The sequence below is a fragment of the Taudactylus pleione genome, unplaced genomic scaffold (genome assembly GCF_031769625.1).
Source record: "Taudactylus pleione unplaced genomic scaffold, aTauple2 ptg000352l, whole genome shotgun sequence".
In the NCBI taxonomy this organism is placed as follows: domain Eukaryota; kingdom Metazoa; phylum Chordata; class Amphibia; order Anura; family Myobatrachidae; genus Taudactylus; species Taudactylus pleione.
Genome location: NW_028284753.1, coordinates 15,092,351 through 15,113,981, shown reverse-complemented (window position 1 = coordinate 15,113,981; position 21,631 = coordinate 15,092,351). Strand labels below are relative to the sequence as shown.

At 46.8% G+C, this 21,631-nt stretch overlaps 1 protein-coding gene across 1 annotated transcript in view; it reads right to left on the bottom strand.

The window, feature by feature from the left end:
- Positions 1-21,631, bottom strand: part of LOC148508677 (rho GTPase-activating protein 6-like) — a 243,830-nt gene that overhangs the window by 32,024 nt on the left and 190,175 nt on the right. The gene's annotated exons all lie outside the window — the stretch shown is intronic.

Sequence of the window (21,631 nt, the reverse complement as noted above, 5' to 3'; positions counted from 1 at the left end):
AGTAAATTCAATTAGTAGCAGCTTCAATTAAATGCAAGCTGTAATTGTGGATCTGCCAGTTACAAGTGACTGATCCAGACAGATGGATTCTGATTGCATCTCCATAGGCTGTGAGCAGAATCAGCATTAAGTGAGGAAGCATGAGCGCTGTTCCTGCGGGTCCTGTTGAATGTGGAACACTTTGGCACTGTCTCCATCCATGCCGCATATAGCTAACTGCACTAGCGTCTTCTGGACCTGTTGGAGCTCAAAAAGTGGTCCAACCTTTGATATGCGCTACCGTTCATGTGCGCCATCTCCATGTGGCTTTCTCCCTGGCATTACTCATGGACAGACGCAACCCTGAGACTATCTGTTTGCTTCTGCAAGTATACTACACCACCACTGCTATAGTGAGGGGCATAGTGCTTACAATCGCAGGTGCTTTTACCGCCCTCATGCCCGACGCACTTCAATGCCCAGCAATAGCCATAAGCTCCAGGCTGCTTCTACATCTGTTATGTCCCTGTGTCTTATGCTACTTGTTGATCTACCTGGCAGCAATGTTACAGGGCTTTACTGCGCTCTGTGCCGGCCACGTCCCCTGAGCTCATGATGTTATGCCAAGGGGGCTCCCCTCAGATGTTCCATGGGGCTGTACATGCTGCAGGGTGCATGTTTGGAGCATCCAAAGGACAATAAGGGCGGCACTGCAGCAGCGATTCTGGCTGCAGGGTGCACTTCCATGAATAATAAATATATCTAGCATCATTTATTAATTTATTTATTACCAGTTATTTATATAGCGCACACATATAGGGGGTCATTCAGACCCACTCGCGAGCGGCAGTACGCTCGCAAGTGGGTCGATGGTCCCCACTGCGCATGCGCACGACGGAGGGAGCTCCATCGTGCGCATGCGCGAGACCCGGCGAGTGAAGGACTTTCCATCGCTCCGGGTCTCGCACCAAAGGGGGCGTGCTGTCGATGTTGATTTACAGCACGCCCCCTTTGGTGGGCGTTCCGGGGGTGTGCCTGCCAGACGGAGGCGTTCCTATGGGAACGCCTACCGTCTGAAGCCGGCCCCACTGACAGCACTAGTGATGTCAGTGGGAGTGATTTTGGCTCTGATAGAGGCAAAATCACTCCTGGCCTTGCGGTTGAGAAACCCGACCACAGGGTTTCACTCGCAAGTCCGATGGTTGCGATGGTCAAGACCATCGCGACCATCTTGTTGGACGCTCATACATGCTGTGGGTGGTGGAGGTGGGCCCTGATTCAGAGCGAGCGCTCTGGTCAGAGCATCCGGCTCTGAATCAGGGCCATAGTCAATTTTGTGGGGAGCCAATTAACCTACCATTATATTTTTGGAGTGTGGGAGGAAACCGGAGTATCCGGAGGAAACCCACGCAAGCACAGGGAGAATATATAAACTCCACATAGTTAGGGCCATAGTGGGAATCGAACCCACGGCCTCAGTGCTGTGAGGCAGTAAAGCTAACCATTACACTGCCCTACATTCCATCGCACTCCATATTGCTAGGCTACTCTGCCAAAAGGTTATGGGATCAGGCAGGACCGGCAACAGAAATCTTGGGGCCCTGTACACTGATTTCCCTGGGGCCCCCTCCCCCTCCCCCCATCTCGGAGGGTGGCATTCAGAAAATAATAATAATAAAAAAAAATAATAAATATATATGCAGAAGATACTAATGGCAGCACTCACCGGACTTTAAAAAGTTTTATAAATGACCAATAGGTCATATTAACTGTCCTTTCACTATTGGTGATATATTGAATTTTTAAGTCCTGCGAGTGCCGCCATCTGTATCTTGTTAAATAGTGGTGGGAACTCTGTCACCTGGGGAGGGCACCAGGGCAAGGTAAATGTTCTCATTAGTATGGCTATCTTTTTTGTGTATAGTATATGTGTGTATATATATATATATATATATATATATATATATATATATTGTGACACAGTTAGGTTAGGGGGTCCCTCTCTTGGGTAGAGGACTCCTTCCTTACACACACACACAGCAGCAGGGAAGTAGCACATCAGTCTGGACGCAAGTACAAGCTGGTCGGCGCCAGTCTTTATTGTACAATGTCAGAAATAACACAACGAAAACATAAACGTAAATCCTAGCCCTGTCGGGGCACTAACTTCACAGGTAGTTCCCTCACTACCAGAACCTGGCAGGGCCTAATGCTCTCACCAGCAACAAGGGCACAGCACAACACTTACAGTTAGGTTTTCAAGTGTCTCTGAGCAAACTCCCTGTCTGCTCTCCCAGGTGAGACAATCAGCCCTCAACACACTAGGCTTATATTGGCCACTCTCAGATGGAAACCCTAACAACCTGTTACCAGGCTGCGAGAACCAAAACCTGGAGTAGCCGTGGGTGGAGCCCTCCCTCTCCTCTCACCCACAACCCCCAGGTCCCAAACCGGCTTTTCAAAAAGCCGAGACTCAAGCCTGCTACACTGCAGACTTTCTCCTGGGGATTTAAAACACATAAGACAGGAATCTGGTATAAATGTCCCTGTAACAGACCACTTTACCAGTGATCCTATCACATATACCCCCCCTTTGTTTCGACCTATGGGGCGGAACAACTGAAGCCCCAAAACAATGAACGCGTGACAACGCGTCTGCTTTAAACAACCAGGCCCCCTGGCCTGTGTTCCACTGAAAATTTAAAAGCTTGTAACGCCAAGAACCATCTCGTAATTCTCGCATTACTGTCCTTATTTTCGGACATCCACTTCAAAGGGCATGGTCAGTGATCAATTTGAACTTTCTTCCAACCAAGTAGTACCTGAGAGGCTCTAACGCCCACTTTATGGCCAACACCTCCTTCTCCACTGTGGCATCGGGTAGGCATCGAATTTTGAAACACTGTTCAACTTTCGGAAGTCATTGCAGAAACGCACACCCCCGTCGGGCTTTGGAATCAACACAATGGGACTTGACCATTCACTATGTGATTCTTCAATAACCCCTAACTCTAGCATATTTTTAATTTCTTTCGACACCGATTCTCTTTGTGCTACTGGTAACCTATAGGGCTTTAGATTAACTTTAACCCCTGGGTCAGTGATGATGTCATGTTTAACGATCGAGGTTTTCCCAGGTACGTCAGAGAACAGCACCCTATTTCTGATCAGAAACTCCTTGACCTCTTGTTGTTGAATTGCCGACAGGGTTTTTGCCACTGTCATTTCAGGAACTAAGGGCCCTGGATTTACTGGAGGGGCTCGGACGGCCGACAGTACCGTTCTATCTTTCCAGGGCTTTAACAGATTTATATGGTATATCTGTTCCGGCTTTCTTTTCCCCGGCTAGTAAACTTTGTAATTGACCTGTCCCACTCTTTCTAAGATTTCAAAGGGCCCTTGCCATTTAGCCAAAAGTTTATTTTCCACAGTGGGAACCACACTAACACTCTGTCCCCAGGAGCAAAGCTGCGTAACCGAGCATTGCGGTTGTATACCCTCTGCTGTGCCTGTTGAGCCTGTTCCAGGTGCTCTCTCACTATCGGCACCTCTATAATAGGCAATGGAACTAGTGGTCTCTTAAAACGTGGTCTGGGAGCATGATACTGACACTCAGGGCAGGATGCGCAAAAGTCAGATACCTCTTTATGAAGCCTGGGCCAGAAAAACCTCTGCATTATTCGCTCAGTGGTTTTCTCTACCCCTAGATGGCCTGCCGTTATATGACCATGGGCCAGATCCAACACTGTTCTTCTGTAGGCTTTGGGAACTATTAGTTGTTCCACAATATCTTCCCCCTTCTTAATCACCTGATATAACAAATCCTGACACATTGCCATGTGGGGATAAGACAAAGGACTATCAGGGTCTACGGGTTTACCATCAACTACTTTTACATTCTCCCTGGCTTTTACCAAAGTAGGGTCATTCAACTGCTCCACGGCAAAGACCTCTCTTCTGACCTCTAAATCAGGCAGATGATCAACTGACCCAACAACACGTCCCACCTCAATGGGAGGCACATCAGTTGGCGGGCCACCGTCACGCTCCGCATTCTCTAGTTCGCCAATCATAGTAGAAAAAGGGAATAACTCTGACTCAGAAGAAACTCCCTCCTCCACTATATCGACAACCTTCTCAAGTGGACCGGGGTTGCTCACTTCTGGAACAAAACGGCTTTCCCACAATTTCCAGAAGTGAGCAAAGTCTCTCCCCAATATTGCATCGTACATCAGATCAGGCACCAAACCCACAGAAACTGTAGCAGAGCCACATGGTGTCTCGATGTTCACCTCGGCAGTAACATAATATCGATTATCCCCATGTATGCAGTTCACATCAACAGTTTTCCCCTTATGCCTCAAGGGGTTCACCAGCTCAGCTTTTATAAGTGTCACCAAGCTACCAGAGTCTAACAGTGCCTCTACTCAGTTGCCATCTACAGTGAGTACACACATGTGCTTATCAGTCTCAGCCTGCCGGTCAGCCGTACAGGCTGTCTGTGCAAAGAAAGACCCCCTGCGGTAGACATGAGCAGTATCACATTGCATAGGTTCAGTTGTAAGTGAACAATTAGCGGAAATATGGCCGAAGTCACCACACCGGAAACACTGAATCATATTAATGTCTAGTAGTTTACGGGGCAAGAACCTCCCTGGCCTGGCAGGCCTGTCTCCAGGTTCTACACCCTCAGTCTTAGGTACATCCCACCGCCCAGCACCCTTCTCCCCTGGAACAGTCTTACCAGTGTCTGTGGGAGTTCGCCGGTGCGCCATCGGGGCTCGGTGGGGCATACTCATCAGCTCCTCAGCCGCCACGTACCTCTCCACTAGCTCGACCAACTGGTCCGTGGACTTAGGGTCTGCATGGCTCACCCACTTGCGTAGAGTCGCAGGTAACGATCGCAGGTACCGGTCCATCACGACCCTTTCCACGATCTGTGGTCCCATCAGCGTCTCGGGCTGTAGCCATTTTGAGGACAGATGGACGAGGTCATGCATCTGTGAACGTGGAGGCTTGTCCATATGGAACTCCCAGCGGTGGACCCGTTGGGCACGAACAAAGGTGGTGACTCCCAAGCGAGTTAGGATCTCCTGTTTTAGTTTTTCATAGTCCTTGGCATCAGCCAGGCATAAGTCGAAATGTGCTTTTTGTGGCTCCCCAGACAAAAAAGGTGCCACCAGACGTGCCCACTGCTCCTTGGGCCAACTCTCCCTTTCGGCCGTTCTTTCAAATGCGGCAAGATAGGCCTCCACATCATCGCCCGAAGTAATCTTTTGGAGGAAGTGACTGGCTCGTACGGAGTGAGTGGGGGTGGGAGAACCAGTATTAACATCGCTGGGTCGGGCGACCAGGTGCTGTATCGCCTCTTTTATGGCCTGGCTGTTTTCCTCAATGGAGACCTGTTGAAGTCTGTTAGTCTCCTGCTGAGCCCTGGTAGCTTCCTGCTGAGCTGCTGTAGCTTGGAGCAAGGCCTTAATAATTTCCTCCATTTTGTCCTGGGGTGTAGATTGGAAGCTGAACCTTGCCTCTCTGAGCATTGGCTGATGCCTCCTCTATGGGACTCCAAGGACACAGTGTTATTTCCACTCTCACAAATTGGGCGTCTGTCCCTTTAATTTTTAAATGGAAAGTTTTCCTCTTGCTGCAAGTTCAGTGTGTGTGGGTGCCCGCATTCTCCACCATATTGTGACACAGTTAGGTTAGGGGGTCCCTCTCTTGGGTAGAGGACTCCTTCCTTACACACACACACAGCAGCAGGGAAGCAGCACACCAGTCTGGACGCAAGTACAAGCTGGTCGGCGCCAGTCTTTATTGTACAATGTCAGAAATAACACAACGAAAACATAAACGTAAATCCTAGCCCTGTCGGGGCACTAACTTCACAGGTAGTTCCCTCACTACCAGAACCTGGCAGGGCCTAATGCCCTCACCAGCAACAAGGGCACAGCACAACACTTACAGTTAGGTTTTCAAGTGTCTCTGAGCAAACTCCCTGTCTGCTCTCCCAGGTGAGACAATCAGCCCTCAACACACTAGGCTTATATTGGCCACTTTCAGGTGGAAACCCTAACAACCTGTTACCAGGCTGCGAGAACCAAAACCTGGAGTAGCCGTGGGTGGAGCCCTCCCTCTCCTCTCACCCACAACCCCCAGGTCCCAAACCGGCTTTTCAAAAAGCCGAGACTCAAGCCTGCTACACTGCAGACTTTCTCCTGGGGATTTAAAACACATAAGACAGGAATCTGGGATAAATGTCCCTGTCACAGACCACTTTACCAGTGATCCTATCACTATATATATATATATATATATATATATATATATTAGGGGTGTGCACCGGCCACTTTTCGTGTTTTGGTTTTGGATCTGGATCTTTCTTCGTGTTTTGGATCTGGATTGGATTTGCCAAAACCACCCTTCGGTGTTTTGGGTTCTGGGTTTTGTGTTTTGGATCTGTATTTTTTTTAAAAAAAGCATAAAAACAGCTAAAATCACAGAATGTGTTGATTTTTCTGCTCCTATGCTATTATTAACCTCAAAAACCTTAATTTCCACTCATTTCCAGTTTATTCTGAACACCTCACAATAGTGTTTTTATGTCCAAAAGGTTGCACCGAGGTAGATGGTTGACTATGCTAAGCGACACGAGTGGGCGGCACAAACACGTGGCCCATCTAGGAGTGACACTGCAGTGGCAGACAGGATGCAGTTTGAAAAACTAGGCCCCAAACAGTACATAATGCAAAGAAAAAAAAGAGGTGCAAGATGGAATTGTCATTGGGCCCTCCAACCCACCATTATGTTGTATAAACAGGACATGCACACTTTAACAAACCAATCATTTCAGCGCCAGGGTCTGCCACACGACTGTGGCTGAAATGATTGGTTCGTTTGGGCCCCCACAAAACAAGCTGGCAATTAATCTGGCCCTGCACAAACTGGCTCTACGGAGGCAAGATGTCGTCCTCATCCTCCTCATTCACCGATTCCTCACCCTCTTCAGTGTTGTGTACATCCTCATCCTCACAGAGTATTAATTCGTCCCCGCTGGAATCCACCACCACAGGTCCCTCTGTACGTTCTGGAGGCTGGTCTCCCTGGAAAAGTTGATAATTAATTTTTATGAACATCATCTTCTCCACATTTTGTGGAAGCAACCTCCTACGCCTTTTGCTGACAAGGTTCTCGGCTGCACTAAACACTCTTTCGGAGTGCACACTGGAGGGGGGGCAACTCAGGTAAAATAGAGCCAGTTTGTACAGGGGCCTCCAAATTGCCTCTTTTTCCTGCCAGTACATGTACGGACTGTCTGACATGCCTACTTGGATGCTGTCACCGATATAATCCTTTAACAGACAGACGCATGCTTGTCGCTGCTGCTTTGAGGATGCAGGTGCGGCTACAGCCCACACATTTCACAAAGACAGAAAAAAAAGAATTTTTTTATTGTTTGTGGAGCACACTTTGAGGGTTACACCACCCTTTAACAGACAGACACACGCTTGTCGCTGCTGCTTTGAGGATGCAGGTGGAATCTAGACGGGATTTGGAACCGGGGACACACTACCTCCATCAATTGTCTAAATCCCACTGCACTAATGGCGGATACCGGACGCACGTCTAACACCAACATAGCAGTCAAGGCCTCAGTTATACGTTTTGCTTCAGGATGACTGCTGTCGTACTTCATCCTCCTCGCTAAGGACTGTTGGAGGGTCAATTGTTTAGTAAAAGTAGTGGTGTTCCTACTTACTCTCTGGGATGATGAACAACTCCCAGCAGCAGCAACAGCACTAGGAGGAAGTGGTTCTTGATCTTTCCCTATTTTATTTTTATCGGAGAAAGTTTGGTCCTCCATTTATGTTATATTGATATATACGTGCGGCTAAGGCGCACACAAACACAGAAAATATTTTTTATTTTTGCTGGAGAGTAGTGCACTTTGTGGGTTACACCACCCTTTAAGAAATGAGCCAGCCGGCTCTTTACTAATGGGACACAGGCGCACGCTTGGCGCTGCTCCTTTGTTGATGCACGTGCGGCTACAGTGCACACAATTCACAAACACAGAAAATATTTTTTTATTTTGTTTGGAGTGCCCTTTGGGGGTTACAGCACCCTTTAGCGGTCAATCCAGCTGGCCCTTTATTTATGGGACACAGGAGCACGCTTGGCACTACTTTGTTGATGCACGTGCGGCTACTGCGCACACAATTCACAAACACAGAAAATATTTTTTTATTTTGTTTGGAGTGTACTTTGGGGGTTACAGCACCCTTTAACGGACAAGCCAGCCGGCCCTTTACTTATGACACAGGCGCACGCTTGGCACTACTTTGTTGATGCATGTGCGGCTACTGCGCACACAATTCACAAACACAGAAAATATTTTTTTATTTTGTTTGGAGTGTACTTTGGGGGTTACAGCACCCTTTAACGGTCAAGCCAGCCGTCCCTTTACTTATGACACAGGCGCACGCTTGGCACTACTTTGTTGATGCACGTGCGGCTACTGCGCACACAGTTCACAAACACAAAAAAATATATTTTTTTATTTTGTTTGGAGTGCCCTTTTGGGGTTACAGCACCCTTTAACTGACAAGCCAGCCGGCCTTTTACTTATGGGACACAGGCGCACGCTTTTCGTTGATGCACGGGCAGCCACAGTGCACACAATTCACAAACACAGAAAAAATATTTTGTTTTTTAGCACTGGGGGGAGCACCCCTGACGGACAGAGCACCCCCTGGATAACACTACAGCACCCCTTTAGGACTGGGACACTGCACAGGACTTTGGAGTGGACACAGCCCCTATGGACAACTGACTGCACAACACAGTCCAGCCAGCCCCTATGGACTTTGAAGTAGTGGACACAGCCCCTATGGACAACAGCAGCACAGCACAACACTACACTGCACTACACTACACTACACTACAACACTACACTACACAGTCCAGCCAGCCCTAACTCCCACCCTCCCTCTTCACTGTCCACAGCCCAGTGAGAAAATGGCGCCGACGCGGGTACCTTATATAGGATCCAAAACCCGCGAGACCCGGAGGGCGGGATGATGACGTTTTGCCTCGATTTCAGATCTGAGTCAGGCGGGAAGAGTCGAGCCTGACTCGGATCGGCCTCGGATCGGGGGGGTTCGGATTTCAGAAATCCGAACCCGCTCACCCCTAATATATATATATGTGTGTGTGCATGTATATATATGTATACACACACAACCATACTGTGTGTATATATATATATATATATATATATATACACTCACATATATATTATATACACAAACATACACGTGTGTATGTTTGTGTATATAATATATATGTGAGTGTGTATATATATATATATATACATACAGTATGGTTGTGTGTGTATACATATATATACATGCACACCCACACACACACATATTTATATATATATAATATATATATATATATATGTGCGTGCATGTATATACTGTATATGTATACACACAACCATACTGTATATATATATTTATATATATATACACACTCACATATATATTATATACACAAACATACACATGTGTGTATATATATATATATATACATAGTGTATATGTATATATGTATATCTATATATACTGTGTGTGTATATATATATATATATATATATATATATATATACACACATTTTTACATAGTATTTATTTGGAAGAGCAAAAGAAGTATCAGCAAAATTAAAGTAAAGAACATGTTAATTTACCTCACCACAGTCTGTTGGTGAAGGCTCAGGATACTGGGCTGCCAGTCACTCTGGCTTCTAGGGGAGACTGACATCCAGGGAAGGTGTAGAACGAGCCTGCAGCTTTATGCCTGAACTGACGTTTTACCGGGGGCCGGCGCCGAAAATTACTTCCTGCTCCCCGGCTGCAACCTCGCTCTTCTAGTTTTCTTGGGGGCCGCAGTGGAAGGGAAGAGCTGGCGCCTGGAACAGCATCATGCGCGATATCATCCATATGCCTATTGCCCAGAGGACCGGACCAACTGACAGCACTGGTAAATGGGAGGTGTTGGGCCTGCTTAATAATTTGTTTTGACCTATTTGTGGAATGCGCTGGTCGGGCAGCCGGAATATTTATTTTGTAATTAACTATTAGGTGCCAGGGCCCCATTTTGTGCCCCTGAACCTCGGGGCTCCTCTAAACATCGGGCCTGGGATGGGTGTACCCTTTGTACCCCCCTGCCGCCGGGCCTGGGACCAGGACGCAGTCCAGGAGCCTTAAGTTAATAGGTTATGGTCCCCATATACTGACTCTGCTAACAGGTTCCATGCTTAGTTGAATCTGCCTCTAAGGGCGGAATTCAATTGATTTCGCGGCCCGCATCTCCCGTCTAAAGTGATAGGAGATCGCGGGCCGCTATTCAATTGTGCCAGAATTTCACGCTGATCGTGCCCATAGAGGTCAGGTTTAGCCGCGTAAAGCAGCTAAACCCGACCAAAGTGCTGGGTGCGATCACGAAAAGTGATGTTTGGGCGCCCAAACATGTCACTTTTCGCACATTTCAGCTCTCATCCCCCAGGGGCTGCGAGCTGAAATGTAGCGCTTGGCAGCTGATCGCGCCCGACAGGAGCAAGAATAGAATAGCTCCGTCGGGCGCGATAGGGGATGAAAAGAATTGAATTCCGCCCCAAGAGTTTATTTGGAAACATGATAATTTTATTAAGGCATATGGTATTGTGATAGGATCACTGGTGAAGTGGTCTGTGGCAGGTACATTTGTCCCAGATTCCTGTCTTTTGTGTTTTAAACCCCCAGGAGAAAGTCTGCAGTGTAGACCTGGGGGTTGTGGGTGAGAGGAGAGGGAGGGCTCCACCCACGGCCACTCCAGGTTTTGGTTCTCGCAGCCTGGTAACAGGCTTGTTAGTTTTCCACCTGAGAGTGGCCAATATAATCCTAGTGTGTTGAGGGCTGAGTGTCTCACCTGGGAGAGCAGGCAGGGAGTTTGCTCAGAGACACTTGAAAAACCTATTTGTGAGTACTGTGCTGTGCTTTGTTGCTGGCGAGGGCATTAGGCCCTGCCAGGTTCTGGTAGTGAGGGAACTACCTGTGAAGTTAGTGCCCCCAACAGAGCTAGGATTTATATTTATGTTTTCTTTATATTTCTGTCATTGTACAATAAAGACTGGCGCCGACCAGCTTGTACTTGCATCCAGACTGGTGTGCTGCTTCCCTGCTGCTGTGTGTGTGTGTAAGGAAGGAGTCCTCTACCCAGGAGAGGGACCCCCTAACCTAACTGTGTCACAATATGGTGGAGAATGCGGGCACCCACACACACTGAAGTTGCAGCGAGAGGAAAACTTTCCGTTTAAAAATTAAAGGGACAGACACCCAATTTGTGAGTGTGGAAATAACACTGTGTCCTTGGAGTCCCATAGAGGAGGTGTCAGCCAATGCTCAGAGAGGCAAGGTTCAGCTTCCAACCTACACCCCAGGACAAAATGGAGGACATTATTAAGGCCTTGCTTCAAGCTACAGCAGTTCAGCAGGAGACAAACAAACTTCAGGAGGAGACTAACAGACTTCAACAGGTCGCCATTGAGGAAACCCGCCAGACCTTAGCGGAAAACAGCCAGGCCATAAGAGAGGTAGTACAGCACCTGGTCGCCCGGCCCAGAGATGTTAATACTGGTCCTCCCACCACCACTCACTCCGTACGAGCCAGTCACTTCCTCCAAAAGATGACTTTGGGCGATGATGTGGAGGCCTATCTCGCCGCATTTGAAAGAACGGCCGAGAGGGAGAGTTGGCCCAAGGAGCAGTGGGCAAGTCTGGTGGCACCTTTTTTGTCTGGGGAGCCACAAAAAGCATATTTCGACTTATGCCTGGCTGATGCCAAGGACTATAAAAAACTAAAACAGGAGATCCTAACTCGCTTGGGAGTCATCACCTTTGTTCGTGCCCAACGGGTCCACCGCTGGGAGTTCCATAAGGACAAGCCTCCACGTTCACAGATGCATGACCTCGTCCATCTGTCCTCAAAATGGCTACAGCCCGAGACGCTGACGGGACCATAGATCGTGGAAAGGGTCGTGATGGACCGGTACCTGCGATCATTACCTGTGATTCTGCGCAAGTGGGTGAGCCATGCAGACCCTAAGTCCGCGGACCAGTTGGTCGAGCTGGTGGAGAGGTACGTGGCGGCTGAGGAGCTGATGAGTATGCCCCACCGAGCCCCGATGGCGCACCGGCGAACTCCCACAGACACTGGTAAGACTGTTCCAGGGGAGAAGGGTGCTGGGCGGTGGAATGTACCTAAGACTGAGGGTGTAGAACCTGGAGACAGGCCTGCCAGGCCAGGAAGGTTCTTGCCCCGTAAACGACTAGACATTAATATGACTCAGTGTTTCCGATGTGGTGGCTGCGGCCATATTGCCGCTAATTGTGCACTTACAACTGAACCTATGCAATGTGATACTGCTCATGTCTACCGCAGGGGGTCTTTCTTTGCACAGATAGCCTGTATGGCTGACCGGCAGGCTGTGACTGATAAGCACATGTGTGTACTCACTGTAGATGGCAACCCAGTAGAGGCACTGTTAGACTCTGGTAGCTTGGTTACACTTATAAAAGCTGAGCTGGTGAACCCCTGGCGGCGTGAGGGGAAAACTGTTGGTGTGACCTGCATACATGGGGATACTCGATATTATGTTACTGCCGAGGTGAACATCGAGACACCATGTGGTTCTGCTATAGTTTCTGTAGGTTTGGTACATGGTATGATGTACGATGCAATATTGGGGAGAGACTTTGCTCACTTCTGGAAGTTGTGGGAAAGCCGTTTTGTTCCAGAAGTGAGCAACCCCGGTCCACTTGAGAAGGTTATCGATATAGTGGAGGAGGGAGTTTCTTCTGAGTCAGAGTTATTCCCTTTTTCTACTATGATTGGCGAACTAGAGAATGCGGAGCGTGAGGGTGGCCCGCCAACTGATGTGCCTCCCATTGAGGTGGGAAGTGTTGTTTGGCCAGGTGATCGTCTGCCTGATTTAGAGGTCAGAAGAGAGGTCTTTGCCGTGGAGCAGTTGAATGACCCTACTTTGGTAAAAGCCAGGGAGAATGTAAAAGTAGTTGATGGTAAACCCGTAGACCCTGATAGTCCTTTGTCCTATCCCCACATGGCAATGTGGCAGGATTTGTTATATCAGGTGACTAAGAAGGGGGAAGATGTTGTGGAACAACTAATAGTTCCCAAAGCCTACAGAAGAACAGTGTTGGATCTGGCCCATGGTCATATAACGGCAGGCCATCTAGGAGTAGAGAAAACCACTGAGCGAATAATGCAGAGGTTTTTCTGGCCTGGGCTTCATAAAGAGGTATCTGACTTTTGCGCATCCTGCCCTGAGTGTCAGTATCATGCTCCCAGGCCACATTTTAAGGGTCCACTAGTTCCATTGCCTATCATAGAGGTGCCGTTTGAAAGAATAGCGATGGATTTGGTTGGACCCTTAATGAAGTCTGCCAGGGGACACCAGTATATTCTGGTCATAATGGATTACGCTACCAGGTACCCGGAAGCGATCCCGTTGCGCAATACGTCAACCAAGACCATTGCCAGAGAGCTAGTTCATGTCTTTAGCAGGCTGGGTATACCTAAGGAGATACTAACTGACCAGGGTACACCGTTTATGTCCAAAGTCATGAAAGAGTTATGCCGCCTGTTCAAAATCGAACAGTTAAGAACTTCGGTTTATCACCCCCAAACAAGACGTTAAAACACATGCTTAGGAAAGTGGTCAACAAGGATGGTAGGGATTGGGACTACTTATTGCCGTATTTATTGTTGGCCATAAGAGAAGTTCCCCAGTCCTCCACCGGGTTTTCACCCTTCGACTTGTTGTATGGGAGACACCCAAGGGGGTTACTAGACTTTGCCAAAGAGACATGGGAGGGGCAGTCTAGACCTTACAAAACGGTGATTGAGTATGTTTCTCAAATGCAGGAGAGGATTGCTGCGGTAGTGCCGATAGTGAGAGAGCACCTGGAACAGGCTCAACAGGCACAGCAGAGGGTTAGTATTGGTTCCCACTGTGGAAAATAAACTTTTGGCTAAATGGCAAGGGCCCTTTGAAATCTTAGAAAGAGTGGGGCAGGTCAATTACAAAGTTTACTAGCCGGGGAAAAGAAAGCCGGAACAGATATACCATATAAATCTGTTAAAGCCCTGGAAAGATAGAACGGTACTGTCAGCCGTCCGAGACCCTCCAGTAAGTCCAGGGCCCTTAGTTCCCGAAGTGACAGTGGCAAAAACCCTGTCGGCAATTCAACAACAAGAGGTCAAGGAGTTTCTGATTAGAAATAGGGTGCTGTTCTCTGACGTACCTGGGAAAACCTCGGTCATTAAACATGACATCATCACTGACCCAGGGGTTAAAGTTAATCTAAAGCCCTATAGGTTACCAGAAGCACAAAGAGAATCGGTGTCGAAAGAAATTAAAAATATGCTAGAGTTAGGGGTTATTGAAGAATCACATAGTGAATGGTCAAGTCCCATTGTGTTGATTCCAAAGCCAGACGGGAGTGTGCGTTTCTGCAATGACTTCCGAAAGTTGAACAGTGTTTCAAAATTCGATGCCTACCCGATGCCAAGAGTGGATGAATTGATTGAGAGACTAGGGACGGCAAGGTATTTAACCACTCTTGACCTAACCAAAGGGTATTGGCAAGTACCGTTAACCGAGAGCGCCAAACAAAAGACAGCTTTTTTAGCGCCAGAGGGCTTGTTTCAGTACAAGATGTTGCCCTTCGGGCTACATGGGGCACCTGCTACCTTCCAAAGAATGATGGACAGGATCCTAAGGCCCCATAGACGGTATGCGGCTGCTTATCTGGATTACGTGGTCGTTCATAGTCCTGATTGGCAGTCTCACTTACCCAGGGTGCAAGCAGTGTTGGACTCCATCTATAAGGCAGGTTTGACAGCCAACCCAAAAAAGTGTTGTCTAGGCATGGAGGAAGTAAAATATCTGGGATACACCATTGGCAGAGACCTGATAAAGCCTCAGCTCAATAAAGTTGATGCCATACAAAACTGGCCACGGCCTCTGAATAAGAAGCAGGTGAGAGCCTTCTTGGGAATTACTGGGTACTACAGGAGGTTTATACCCAACTTTGCCACCATGGCAGTCCCACTGACTGACCTGACCAAAGGCAAACAAAAAGTCATGGTAGAATGGAGTCCTGAGGCAGAGAAAGCTTTTCAGGAGTTGAAAGTAGCGTTGTGTTCCCAACCAGTCCTGATGGCTCTTAATTTTGAAAGGGAATTCATAGTACAAACCGATGCATCAGAAGTAGGTATAGGAGCGGTCCTGTCCCAGAACAAGGAGGGTGAGGAACACCCTATTTTCTATCTTAGCAGAAAGTTCAATGTACATGAGAGAAACTATGCCACAGTGGAGAAGGAGGCGTTGGCCATAAAGTGGGCGTTAGAGGCTCTCAGGTACTACTTGGTCGGAAGAAAGTTCAAATTGATAACTGACCATGCCCCTCTGAAGTGGATGTCTGAAAATAAGGACAGTAATGCGAGAATTACAAGATGGTTCTTGGTGTTACAAACTTTTAAATTTTCAGTGGAACAAGGCCAGGAAGCCAGCTGGCCAATGCTGACGCATTGTCACGCGTTCATTGTTTGGGGGCTTCAGTTGTTCCGTCCCACAGGTCGAAACAAAGGGGGGGATATGTGATAGGATCACTGGTAAAGTGGTCTGTGGCAGGTACATTTGTCCCAGATTCCTGTCTTTTGTGTTTTAAACCCCCAGGAGAAAGTCTGCAGTGTAGCAGGCTTGAGTTTCGGCTTTTTGAAAAGCCGGTTTGGGACCTGGGGGTTGTGGGTGAGAGGAGAGCGAGGGCTCCACCCACGGCCACTCCAGGTTTTGGTTCTCGCAGCCTGGTAACAGGCTTGTTAGTTTTCCACCTGAGAGTGGCCAATATAAGCCTAGTGTGTTTAGGGCTGAGTGTCTCACCTGGGAGAACAGGCAGGGAGTTTGCTCAGAGACACTTGAAAAACCTATTTGTGAGTACTGTGCTGTGCTTTGTTGCTGGCGAGGGCATTAGGCCCTGCCAGGTTCTGGTAGTGAGGGAACTACCTGTGAAGTTAGTGCCCCGACAGGGCTAGGATTTATATTTACGTTTTCTTTATATTTCTGTCATTGTACAATAAAGACTGGCGCCGACCAGCTTGTACTTGCATCCAGACTGGTGTGCTGCTTCCCTGCTGCTGTGTGTGTGTGTAAGGAAGGAGTCCTCTACCCAAGAGAGGGACCCCCTAACCTAACTGTGTCACAATATACTTGTTTTTTATACTGTACTAACTAGCATACTATACTTATCTGATTCTCTAGAAGCTAATGTGAGGTTGGAGAAGGGGGCACACTAGTAACAAATCACAGCAATTAGTGACCAGGAAGTGACCTTAAGCTTCCAGAGATACTGTAGCTAGAAACATGTGGGTGTGGAGCATAATTGCCTACCCTCCCGGGATGGCCGTGGGGCTCCTGAAAATCAGGTGGTGTTCCCCAGAGCCGTAACTAGACTTTTTGGTGCCCTGTGCCAGAAAGAGCATTGGCGCCCCTCTCATTTTTCAAATGGACATAATGCACCCAAAAAAGGGCCATGGCTTCATAGGGAGGGGCCAGGGAAGAGACAGGAGAGGCCAGGAGATGCTGGGGATGAAATAAGAGGAAGCTCCAAGCAAGAATGATAATAAACATAAATTTGACAGGCCCAAACGGCACCCCTTGACCTGTGGTGTCCTGTGCGATGGCACCGGCCACACTACACTAGCTTCAGCCCTGGTGTTCCCAACCACCCGGAAAGGTGGACAAGTCTCCCGTGTTTGGGGCCACCCAGCTACTCACAGGTGGCCAATGAAGCAATTTGCGTTGAATCGGGTCATCATAGCCCCTGTCCCAACCACCGGTGTTGAGTCCTTCCCCCCACAGTGCCGACCTGGCTGCCTCCTCCCAGAGGAAGCTGCCAAAAGGTCAGCAAGTATGGTGTGAAGTCGCCCAGTCACAACCTCCTTTCAGGAAAGTAGGTGCACCTGCAAAATATGTCGCCTTAAACCCAAATGCAGTACATAGATTCAATAAAAAGCAGGGCTACATGCCCTTAAGTGCACTGTACATATTTTGGTTATTTCAAAAAGGTAATTTTTGAATCCTGAAGTGTCTTCTCTGTTTAAGATGTCTCGTATGTCTGTATTACTCAAATAAATAGCTGTAAGTTGGATTTCTTTTTGGCATGTAGCCTTGCTTTTTGCTGGGTGGGTCTATTATGTTTCTGAGATACTGTAGCTGGTCATTAACCCCTGACCGGGTGATGCAGTGAGTGGGAATGAAGGGTTTAACATGTTCATAGTAACTGATTATAAGTACATTAAAACGATATATATTATTAATTAAAAACTTCACAAAACTGAATCAGACACAATTTAGTTCACAGATGAAAAGGATTTACTTTAGAAGAATGGTTAGAAATGCTAAATGTGAGTGGGACTGTTCCCACTTGTGCAGCCACATGCAGACTTGCTACAAGTTAGTGGACCCCATTTTTTGCATTCATTTCTACCTTACTGCTTGACGGCAACAGATCACAGTGGTAATAATGCTCTAATGCTAACTGGCATGACAGTTACCTTCTACACCAATCTGGTTACCTCAGCTGTAAATTGACGCTCCACAGGGCCGGATTAAGGCTTGTGAGGGCCCTTGGGCAACTAAGTTGTGGGGGCCCACACCAAACCACACGGAGCCTACCCTCCCTCCCTCACCACACGGAGCCTACCCCACTCTCCCTGATTACTTACCTTCTGGCTCTGTGTTGTGAATGCAGTAGCACAGTCAGTGCTGCTGCATAAAGCGCAGAGCGGCTCCTGAAGCCCGACATCAGTGATCAGCGACACGTACATGATGTGTCACGTGATGCTGATGGGGGAACTCGGGAGCCGCTCTGCGCTCTATGTGGCAGCACTGACTGTGCTGTTGCATTCAGAACACAGATCAGCGGCAGCTCAGTCCCCATCCGGGAACAGGGGACACTGGACACCTGCTCCCCACAGGGTCACCCCGACGCTGTGTGGGCAGGGGCAAATACAGGATTTTCTGGGGGGTTTACATACATTATATATGAAGTATGTATATATATATATATATATATATATATATATATATATACATACAGGCAGGTGCATAAATATTGGGACATTGACAGAATTTTCATATTTTGGCCTCTATTCACCACCACAATGGCTTTGAAATGAAACAAACAAGATGTGCTTTAACTGCAGACTTTCAGATTCATTTTGAGGGTAATTACATCCAAATCAGGTGAACGGTGTAGGAATTACAATGGTTTCTATATGTGCCTCCCACTTTTTAAGGGGCCAAAAGTAATGGGACTATCAACTCAAAAGCTATTTCATGGACAGGTGTGGGCTATTCCCTCGTTATTTCATTATCAATTAAGCAGGTAAAAGGTCTGGAGTTGATTCTAGGTGTGACATTTGCATTTGGAATCAGTTGCTGTCGACTCCCAATATGAGATCCAAAGTGCTGTCACTATCAGTGAAGCAAGCCATCATTAGGCTGAAAAATCAAAACAAACCCATCAGAGAGATAGCAAAAACATTAGGTGTGGCCAAATCATCTGGTTGGAACATTCTTAAAAAGAAAGAACGCATCGGAGAGCTCAGCAACACCAAAAGACCCGGAAGACCACGGAAAACAACTGTGGTGGATGACAGAAGAATTATATCCCTGGTGAAGAAAAACTCCTTCACAACAGTTGGCCAAATCAAGAACACTCTCCAGGAGGTAGGTGTATATGTGTCAAAGTCAACAATCAAGCGAAGACTTCACAAGAGTGAATATAGAGGGTACACCACAAGATGTAAACCAATGGTGAGCCACAAAAACAGGAAGACTAGATTACAGTTTGCCAAACAACATCTAAAATAGCCATTACAATTCTGGAACAATATCCTATGGACAGATGAGACAAAGATCAACTTGTACCAGAGTGATGGGAAGAGAAGAGTATGGAGAAGGAAAGGAACTGCTCATGATCCAAAACATACCACCTCATCAGTGAAGCATGGTGGTGGTAGTTTCATGGCATGGGCATGTATGGCTGTCAATGGAACTGGTTCCCTTGTATTTATTGATGATGTGACTGCTGACAAAAGCAGCAGAATGAATTCTGAAGTGTTTCGGGCAATATTATATGCTCATATTCAGTCAAATGCCTCAGAACTCATTGGACGGCGCTTCACATTGCAGACGGACAATGACCCTGCAAAAGCAACCAAAGAGTTTTTAAGGCTAAAAAGTGGAATGTTATGCAATGGCTAAGTGAATCCTCTGACCTGAATCCGATTGAGCATGCATTTCACTTGATGAAGACAAAACTGAAGGGAAAATGCCCCAAGAACAAGCAGAAACTGAAGACATTTGCAGTAGAGGCCTGGGAGACCATCACCAGGGATGAAACCCAGCGTCTGGTGATGTCTATGCCTTCCAGACTTCAGGCTGTAATTGCCTGCAAAGGATTTGCAACAAAGTATTAAAAAGTGAAAGTTAGATTTAGGATTGTTTAGTTTGTCCCATTGCTTTTGGCCCCTTAAAAAGTGGGAGGCACATATAGAAACTGTTGTAATTCCTACACCGTTCACCTGATTTGGATGTAATTACCCTCAAATTACATCTGAAAGTCTGCAGTTAAAGCACATCTTGTTTGTTTCATTTCAAAGCCATTGTGGTGGTGAATAGAGGCCAAAATATGAAAATTCTGTCAATGTCCCAATATTTATGCACCCGACTGTGTATATATAAAGAATAACTCCAACTCAGGGGACGTTCGTTCAACGTTTCAGTCTATCGACTTTTATCAAGAACTTCAGTGAACAAAGTGACAACCACATACCTTTATACAGACATCGCGCTTGCTGCAGACCAATCCTACTTCCACCTCTCGGCTGGTGCCTCCCCGCAGATGACGTCATCCATGTGCACCACAGGCATCCCGGCGCGCGCGATGACGTCACACGTTGCCGGAGCCTGGTGCTCCTTTGTTGACATCACCTGATCGGGTGACTGACACTCCCACCAGAGGGGAAAATACGAGATCATAGGCAAAGAATATCATAATATGCCTAAACACAAGAGCGAAACAAATATGAACTTTAGGAGTAGGTCTACAAAAACATGTCAAACGCTGCACCACAATATTAAATGCATACAGACAATGATCATGGTGAACCATGCGTTGCTAAGCAACCATGTGTAAACAAAACAAACTACAGTGATACACATACCTATGGTGATGTAAGTGTAACATGACACAAAATGACACACAAACTAAACATATATACCAGACAAAATACAAATGTGACATATAACAATAAAACATACTCGGATAAAACAAATTACAAGTATAATTTATAATATAGGATGGTCGGGCATGTACCGCAAAAAAAATTTTTTGGTGTATAGTACACAAGGAGAAATCATCTCCAAAAAAGTATATTATGTGTATATTAGTAACAATAAAGGAAATAATGACCTACGTCATTGTAATGTGATGCAAGAAATCATCACAAGTGAGATAGAGGCAAATGCACTGCAATGAGCCCCGTACAAATAATGTATAAATCAAATGATGTTAACTGTAGTCAGGAGGTTGTAAAGTCAATCGTTGGAGAGATACCATTACGTCCAAAGGATACTGTATTTATTCACTTACAACACCTGGGATTCTAAGGTGGTCACCCAACCTTGTACTAACCAGGCCAACAAGGTATTGCTTCCGAGATCGGACGAAAATCGGGCACATCCATTGTTGTATGATAGTAAGTATACTGGATCCAGATTTCCAAGGGGTCCAGTCATCCAACTAAGTACCTGAGTAACCTCATGACTTGACTGTCTGGCCCAAATTTAAAAGTAAAAAAATTTTTTTTAAAAGTTCAAATCAAGGAATATACGCAGGCAAGATCTAACTGACCACTACAGTGTTGACTGTAAATGACCAATGAAAAAGTATGCAAAGACAAGAATATACATTACTGAATGAAATTACAGAAATCATATTTGTCCAAGAAATAGAACAAAGGCACCACCATAGGTATGTGTATCACTGTAGTTTGTTTTGTTTACACATGGTTGCTTAGCAACGCATGGTTCACCATGATCATTGTCTGTATGCATTTAATATTGTGGTGCAGCGTTTGACATGTTTTTGTAGACCTACTCCTAATGTTCATATTTGTTTTGCTCTTGTGTTTAGGCATATTATGATATTCTTTGCCTATGATCTCGTATTTTCCCCTCTGGTGGGAGTGTCAGTCACCCGATCAGGTGATGTCAACAAAGGAGCACCAGGCTCCGGCAACGTGTGACGTCATCGCGCGCGCCGGGATGCCTGTGGTGCACATGGATGACGTCATCTGCGGGGAGGCACCAGCCGAGAGGTGGAAGTAGGATTGGTCTGCAGCAAGCGCGATGTCTGTATAAAGGTATGTGGTTGTCACTTTGTTCACTGAAGTTCTTGATAAAAGTCGATAGACTGAAACGTTGAACGAACGTCCCCTGAGTTGGAGTCATTCTTTCTATGCA